Source organism: Cajanus cajan, chromosome 10 (genome assembly GCF_000230855.2).
Source record: "Cajanus cajan strain Asha chromosome 10, NIPB_CcT2T_4, whole genome shotgun sequence".
Taxonomy (NCBI): Eukaryota; Viridiplantae; Streptophyta; class Magnoliopsida; order Fabales; family Fabaceae; genus Cajanus; species Cajanus cajan.
Genome location: NC_138526.1, coordinates 25,293,192 through 25,302,258, shown reverse-complemented (window position 1 = coordinate 25,302,258; position 9,067 = coordinate 25,293,192). Strand labels below are relative to the sequence as shown.

The following is a 9,067-nucleotide window of genomic DNA, read 5'->3' as shown; positions in this document are numbered from 1 at the left end:
GTCACAAACTGTGATGACTTTAATTAAGTAGAATCTGTCACAATTTGTGAGGGATTTAATCCCTCACAAACTGCGAGGGATTAAATCCCTCGCAAATTGTGAGGGATTAAATCCCTCACAAATTGTGAGGGATTAAATCCGTCACAATTTGCGACGGATTTTATCCGTCACTAACTGGGATGAATCCCTCACTAACTGTTGATGACTAAATTTGAGGGAACCATTTGTTTTTAAGAGTCTGGTAATCGATTACCTATACATGTAATCGATTACCAGACAATGAAAATCATATGTTCGAAATTTACTTATTAAAAGGTTCTCTGGTAATCGATTACCCATTTATTGTAATCGATTACCAGAGCCTATTATTGAAACAATTTCAATCAAAACAAAAATATCAAGTCTTTTTTATGAAAATGCATGATATCATTTAAAATGAAGATAAAAGAACAATACAGACATCAAGAGAAGGAAGTAAGCGCACCCGAAATCAATACACCAGAAATCTTGTAAGAGAAGGAAGTAAGCGCACCCGGAAAGTAAAAACTTTCTGCCACCCGAAATAACCATGAATATAACCAATCGAATGGCCCGGAGGAAAACAAGTCACAGATACAGAGAATTCAAAAACATAATACCTCGTCGAAGGCTTTCACTTGCTGCTGCAAATTTTTACTCCAAGGCAGCCTCTCCAACTGCATTAGCAGCAACACGCAACTGCAAAGAAGTAAGGCAATCAGAACTCTATGAAATTCATCATATAACTGTATTCCTTTAATTTCCAAATATTGAAATCGACCAAAAATGTGTCAAGATAACTTGGAGAATGATCAAGCATACGGAATGCTAATTTTATAAGCCCCTAAAGGCAAATTTTGAATATTTTGCAACATTTAAATAACTGAGTTGAGGCACAAAGCGCAATGACTTTCTTTTGTCCCAATAAGTAGCAGTATAATTTATGACAACACGAGTTATCTACAGTGAAGGAATTTAAAGAATTGCTAATGTTTAAAACGTAATTGGAAAGATTTTCCAACTAAATCAAAAATACAGGTAAACCACTTACTTTTGACTCTAGCAAATTACACTTTCACTTTTGGCAATTAAACACTTCAAACTTCAAGTATATATCAGATATTCCATCCATAATTAAGTTATAAAACAACTGACAATGCAAGGGTCCAGATTAGCACACTTTTTGAGTCGTGCTGTCAAACCCCCAGCTTCAGATTTACTTGCTCTTTTCCAATTCTTGAATAGAAGGGCCCATTTGCACGATGCAAGTTTTAAGCTAGATCATAGTCAAAAATGAAACCAAGTGGTTATTTTATAAAGAGTGGACATTTGTATACCTGATTCAAAAACTCGTCAAGCCTTCTAGCACTCCGAATGATACTTCCCTCAAAGATGTCAGTCATTTGTATAACATCAGCAAAATTTGCTCCCTGGAGAAAATTTTAAAAGGAAAGGCGAGAGAAATTAATATACATACTTAAAAAGAGCATATTTTTCTTTTCTTTTTTCTCCCACTCTTATGAGAATGCATACCCATCATTAGTTTCACTGCAGCTAAGATGACTACATACATGTCTTGGGTTGCAACATAAAATGAATTTTTGGGCCACAATGAACGCACAAGTCCATGCTGAAGAAACTATATGTTACTTGGTAATGAATTAAGACTAGTAGACCATGGAGCTTGTCACTAACCCATAACGTAGGTCATGCTTAGAGAATAAGTTAAAATTTATAAAAACCCACACAGTGGTCAGGACACCTAAAATAAAACATTGTTGCTTTGTGCTGGTCCCTATTAAAAAAATCTACATTTTTTGTCCTTACACGAAAAAAACTAAAACATCATCATGACTTCAACAATTAGCATTCAGCACAGACCAATTTCTAGTTATTTTTCAATGTTAAGGTAAATATGAAATGTCATGAAACAAAAAATAGTGTCAAGGGGCAATTTTTATTTGAACCAACTTGGTGTTGAAACTAAACTATTTTTTATTAGAGGAATGGGGCAGCAAGGATCAAAAACTGTAGACCACTTGGTCATATAGAGGCTTTGATGTCAAGTAAATGACTTAAAAGTAGACAAGGCTTCAAACCAAAAATACGGCGTAACTAACCTTCGACCATGAGTAGATCACATCCATCAAGTATGGCCTCACTGTTGATTCCACATACTCATTTACATTTATATCCAATTTGCATTCATGTTGTATCTGTGACAAAAGGGTGATGATCCCATTTATATTTAAATACAGAAACTCCCAAAAAAAATCAGGTTAAGTGATAAAACATCTACCTCTACTATCCTTCTGGCACTATCTTGAAGCTGCTGCAGAGGCCTTGCAAGCTCTGTTCTCAGTTGTATCTGCTCAGTTGATTTATCTCCTGGTATGAAACAACTCGCAAGGGCAGCAACTTGATGATGGTCAAGGTCATTAAAAGTACCTAATGGAGGAGGGGAAATGAAGAAAAAAAAAGGTTACAAAATATATTGAACTGCAAACTATACAGAAAGCACAATGAGGAAACAAATATTGATTCACCATTAAACATTAATTCGGTAACAAGGAGTTCGTCGCCCGTGTCAATCAAGCAGGCTGCCCGTCCCTTCAACTGAACTACACCATCAACATCAATATGACCAAGCTTCTTTAAGACTCGTGAGCGATTCTTTAGTTCTTCACAAAATTTTTGTAGCTGAAAAGAGTTCAAGTAATTAAATAGTAATGCATTCAAAATTTGTCATGAATAAAATCACCATATTAACAATCTATCAACTGCTAAGTCGTTAATTTGCAAAGTCACATGGAGATTGAAAACATACAATTCAATGCAGACATTATCTAGACTCCCATCAAGTTCCAACCTTATGTGATCTGACTTAATATGTAAATCTAGCAAAGAAAGACAGATTAGCAAAGTCATACCTGGGAATCCCGCATTTTTGTCTTCAGTTGCTGAATTTCATGATTCACTTCTGCTTTCCTCTCAAAGCATTTAATTTGATCCACATCTTGATGCTAAATTGCAACAAAATATTAAGGTAACACTCAAACCAAAGGAAAAGCAACATCACATTTATAACATAAAAATAGGGGAAATAGTGTTCATTTTAACAAACCTTATGCATAGGATGGGCAAACAATTTTTTCTCAAGTTCTTCTATTTGATTGACTAGTTCAACTATCTCTGCGTCCCGTACATCCATGTCCTGGAAATATTATTTTAGAGAATACAAAACATAATTATTGTTCTGATTCTATTAAAGATCAGTCAAGCTCTATTGTCTTCCAATTTGTTCTCTAAAATAATCAGAAAATAGTGTACCTAGTAAAATCTGTGACTAGAGTTTACCAAAAAAAAATATTGTACTTTATTTTAATAGAAATCATGTGATTTAAGAACCTTATCCATTTAAAAGCAGGAGAATGAACACAGAGAAGTTACAAGGTAAATGAAATGAAGGATAAAATATGACACAGAAAGGCAATTGACAGTTTTGGCTATGCAATGTAAATATCGGAACAAACCTTATAATGAGAAGATAGAATGTCAGAAAACAATCAATTAACTAAATCTTTTGTTGTTATGTAGTTTAAGTAAAAAGCATGCATCTATTAGCAGGTGAATCACTAAAGGATATAGTGCAGTCAAGCCTACTTTTGAGGTCAAATGTTGACAACTTTTATTTATCTAACTCTATGTTTATATGATAGAGAACAATAACATACCAGCAACTTGTGGCATGTGTGAGGAAAAAAATTACCTTTAAAGGGTTAAGCTTTGGAAGCCCTTGGGGAAAACGATTGCCCAGCTCCTGTACAGCAAGTAGTATACTTTGCCTGGCTTCCAAGGGTCAGAGATCAGAAGGTATAGATACCCTTAGTTTACCAAGGGCAGAGATTAATGGTAATTGAACAGGGACCTAATACAGAAGGAAGCAGACAAGAGAAAGCAACATAAGTTTTTTCTGATATAGTTAGAGTTACAACAAAAAGTCATGAATAAAATCATGTAAAATCTTGAAATGTCAACTTACCACGTGCATTTCACCTTTCTCTCCAGGGCGGGGTGGACATGGTTTTGGCCGTGAACTGTTTTCATTTGAACCAGGTGAACAATGAAGTAAAGTATCAACAATATAACCACCACCAGAAGGTTTCTTAACAACATTGACTACAACACCCCAGCCCCAATCAGTTCCACCTTCTTTTACTTTGATCTGAAATGTTAAAAAGTCCATCTAACTCAGTAAAATACAATAAGGAAAAAGAGCTGAAGACACAGTAAACAATAAAAAAAAATGAAATATAAAAATTTGTAGGTTACAAAATATATTGAATTAGTTTTCACCAATCTATGGATTAGTTTTCACCAACCTCAATCTATGGATTCTGTTGTTTGAGATTGTTGCTCCTCAAATAACGATTGTAGTCTTTGCAGTAAACAACATACCTTAGTAATTAGCCAAAAGAATAAAACCAATGCCAAAATTGTAAATCTAAATCTTTTTTCTTTTCTCCTTTCTTGTCAAATAACAATACTATAAGCATGTTCAAATAAACATTTTCATAAACACTTCTAAGAGAAAAAAAAATGAAATAAGTTTTTCTTTTAGTAAATGAAAATGAAAATGGAAACTCAAGAGCATGGTGGTAACGCTTCGATTTGACTAGGGTTCTGGCGATGCGTCTAAGGTAGGAGGGTGAAACCTCATTGCCTCTGTTCTGTTTCTGGTTCTGGGTTACAGCGTCACGGGAGGCGACGACTTGCGCGACAATGGCGGTGGCGTTCGCGACAAAACCTAACCCAATGGCGTCCGCGAAGACTGAGGAAACGACAATGGCTGAGACAAGTGAAGAAGACGAAAGGGAACTCGAACGGAGGAAATGACAATGGCTGAGACAAGTGAAGAAAGCCACAAACAGAATAGAGAATCGATGAAATACCTAACAGAGAAGGAGGCGTCGTGGCTGGCGAGGGAGGCGTCGTGGCTGGCGAGGGCAAGAGCTCTTATGAGATGTCTTTCGGAAGGAGATGTGTTGTTTTAACATGTTTAGGGTTTCCCCTGGTTCCTCTCTGAGCGGGTTTATGAGCCAAATTCATAAACCCAAAAAACTAGCAGGGCCCAAAAAATAGCGGGAGCCCAAAAATGAAAAAAACTAAGCCAAATTTATGCCAATTTTAGACATTATTAAACCAAACGATTATAAAAAATTATAACTCAAATTATAATTAATATTTTGATAATAAATTTATTATATATTAAAATTAATTAAATATTTTTATCAAAGAAATTCATACAGATATTAGATTTTATTTACTATGTTTTATAATCAAAACATATTCAATATTAAATTAAAAGATAATAAAAATTATAACTAAAATCATAATAATGTTTTTGATAATAAATTTAGTATATATTAAAATTAATTAAATATTTATATTTATGAAATTGTTACAGATTTTAAATATATATTTTCAAGTTTTTATTTTATTAAATTAATTCAAAATTAATTATATTTTATCACTTTTTAATAAAGTGAGCAAATGATAATAAATTAACTAAAATTTTAAAATATAATGTTTTTACGAATATAGTGACTAAAAGTATTATAATAAATAATGAAATTAATTAAATTATATTTTATAATGGTTATTTTTTTTATGATGCTAAATTAAATATTTTAATTATTTTCCAATAGTGAAAAATCAATCTCTGTTCCGGGATTTATCAAAATTAAAAGATCAAGGTACTTTGTTTGAGGGAACGATTCCGGATACATGGAAACCAGAATATTCCCATCCCAATGCCCGAAGTATGATTTGTGTGGATAATGTTGACATGACTAGAAGATGAATTGAAAAATTCTTATTTTCAAATTTAAGTAATAATTTTAAAAAATGAATTGAAAACGCAAGATCGAGTAATACCTGTCATATTAATAACTTTCATGCAAAATAAAATATCTCCATTTTTTAGGTTGTGCTTATTTCTTTCATAAATCTAAATTAGATTATTTTATAAGTTTGCTTTTAAGCATAAAAATTAAGAAATTAACGGATATTATTTTATTAACAAAAAATAAGAAATTTTTAATTTTTAACTAAAAATTTAAATTTTAAAATTAAAAATTATGAAATTAGAAAGATATTTTTCAATAAATAACTAAATTAGTTAATTATTATTTATTTTATATTTGAGGACATTATCTTCTTATAGTTATTTTAATGACTTTTATAGAATATTTTAAAGGTTTTTAATAATTATTACTATTTTAATAATGAATATTTATGAAAATTAATTTTTGTAATATTTTGATTTTTAAAAGAAATTTTATCATGATAGAATCAAATTATCATATCCAAATTAACAATTTAAAATTTAAAAAAATTGAATTGACTTATCCAAACAAAATATTTTAACAATGATAGAAATTGAAATCAAAGTAATTCAAATACCAAGAATTTCAAATTCCTTGAATTTGTAAAATTACTCATCCAAACACACCATAAGGGAATGCAATTGTAAGAGACAATTATATGAGTAAGATGTTTATTGTATGGATTAGAGTACTTTGTGGGTTCTTAAGAGAACCATGAGAGAAACAAATAAACTATGCAAGTTTATATTTTGCTTTTTGATTGTTCTGTTGTATTCCTTGTTGTGTGAGATGTATGAATATCTATTAAATTCCACAAATACATGAGTTTTGATTTGAATTAAACATGTTTGGTATTTCAATTATGAAAAAGATTATGTTATTCAATTTTTGTTATTTGTGTTATGGTATGTGGGGTAGAGGGTGTCACACAAATGATATATATTTATTATTAATAAATACATAATATATATATATATATATTATATTTTTATAATATTATTCATAAATTAATATCAATAATATTATTAGTATATTTATACATAAACTAATAATTTGATAAATATAACTTATTATATATTAATATAATTTTACAAAAAAATAAATATACACATCTTATCTACTATATTTATATTTTTGTAAAAGTATATTAATATATACTAAGTTATATTTATCAAATTATCAATTTATCTATAAATATACTAAAAATATTATTGATATTAATTTATTAGCAATAATAAATTATTAATAATATATAAATTTTATTTATTTAGTAATAATAAATATATATCATTTGTTACATTAATAAAAATTATAGTATATGTTAACTTAAATAAGCAAATAATGGTATAATTTTAAATTATTATATATATATATATCGAAAATTTAAAATTATTAAATTTTTAATGGGAGAGATTCAAATTGCACAATTATGATTTTTGAGAGACAAAAATTGTTCAATTAAAAATTAAAGGACTAAAATTGCACAATTACAATTCTTTAGGGACTACAATTATCCAATTAAAATCTTAGGGATCAAAATTGCACAATTACAATACTTGAGGGATAAAAAATGTAATTAAGCCAAAATTAAATTAATATATTTTTTTTATTTTCACAAGTTTTTTTAAAATATTTTTAATGAATGTCTTAGTTTCTTATGTTCAAAATTGACAATTTTTATTTAATTAAATGAATTTCATAATTTTTTCAGTCCTTTAATGAAATAAAATATTTTTAATTTTATTATTTTTTTAAAAAAAATTAACATATTTTCTTTAATTATGCATAATTCTTAAATATAAAAGTTTCATAAATAAAATTTAATATTTTGAGAGGGAACAATTTGTCACAAATTTTTTCACAAAATATTTTAACCTATTTGTGACGGAATTTTGAGAGGGAAAAATCCGTCACTAAATTTTTTCATTTTAGTGACGAAATTTGTGACGGATTTTTTAGAGATGAAGTTCATTCCGTCACAAAATCCGTCACAAACATTTTTTTTATTTAGTGATGAAATTTGTGACGGATTTTTAGAGACGAAAATTTTTCCGTCACAAAATCCGTCACAAATATTTTTTTTTTGATTCAGTGACGAAATTTGTGACGGATTTTTAGAGACGGAATATATTCCGTCACAAAATCCGTCACAAAAGTCAATAAATTCTTGTCCGTCACAGAACTTAAAATTCCCTCACAAAATGCGTCACTATTAGCGATGCTATTTTTTCCGTCACAAAATTCGTCACAAATATTAATTTTTCTAGTAGTGAAATACAATCGTTCACTACTGATACCCAATCAATTTTAATTTTCTTCTTAATGACATGCATCAGCAAAATGTCATCTCTAGACATCTGAGCATGGTTGTGTAACCTGGGTTTTAACATCCAAGCAATAATAAAAGAAATTAAACGAGAGTTCTTCTTCATACCTCCCGCTAAAAATTTCTCATAATTAGACCAAAGATTCAGAGAAAAATTGCTATTTTTATTAGTTTTAGTTCCTAAACACTTCTTTTCTCTATCTCTTATATTTCTTGAGTGTTGTGAGGACATTTATAGAGCGAAAGGCTACCAAAAAGTCCCTGGCCCCCGCATTTGAAGGAAGAATTCAATAAAAGCTCACCTCGGAGGTATTTTCAGTAATTCAAATCCATTTCTTTTATTTAAATTTCTTTATATACATGACTTTGACATAAATAAATAGTAATCATGTAGCGAACCATTTTCAAACGTGTGGGGTCTAAACCCCTTACTCTTTTTTTATATATATAAGTAATCGTAAATTAAAATAACATGTAAATAACCACTAAAAAGGGGAATAAATATTCAAACTGTTATTCTTTATTATGTTAATTTCATTATAAGATACCAATTTAGGACGTTGTAGGGTACCTAATACCTTCCTTACACGTAATCGACCACCAAACCCAATTTTGGTTATGAAGGTCATTATGGTCATTTTAAAAATCTTTTCTTTTTCCAATGTTTTGAGTAAAACATTGGTGACGACTCCTTTGAACTCTTTTCTAAAACCATTGATTAGGGATTAGTCTGGTTTTCGGGCAATCCCTGATCGATGAGATTTTCAAAATGGAAGTCCAAACCATTTGTGGGCAAGATCAAAATTTTTCGAGTTGTGACACCTAAGAGTTTGAA

At 29.9% G+C, this 9,067-nt stretch overlaps 1 long non-coding RNA gene across 1 annotated transcript; it reads right to left on the bottom strand.

Annotated features, from left to right (window-relative positions):
* Nucleotides 1-806: 806 nt before the first annotated feature.
* Nucleotides 807-3,239, bottom strand: LOC145952902 (uncharacterized). The gene is made up of 4 exons (XR_014430397.1): nucleotides 3,143-3,239; nucleotides 2,565-3,041; nucleotides 2,139-2,466; nucleotides 807-1,448 (listed from the first exon to the last, which is right to left on the bottom strand). It is a non-coding gene; the product is annotated as an uncharacterized LOC145952902 (long non-coding RNA).
* Nucleotides 3,240-9,067: the final 5,828 nt, after the last annotated feature.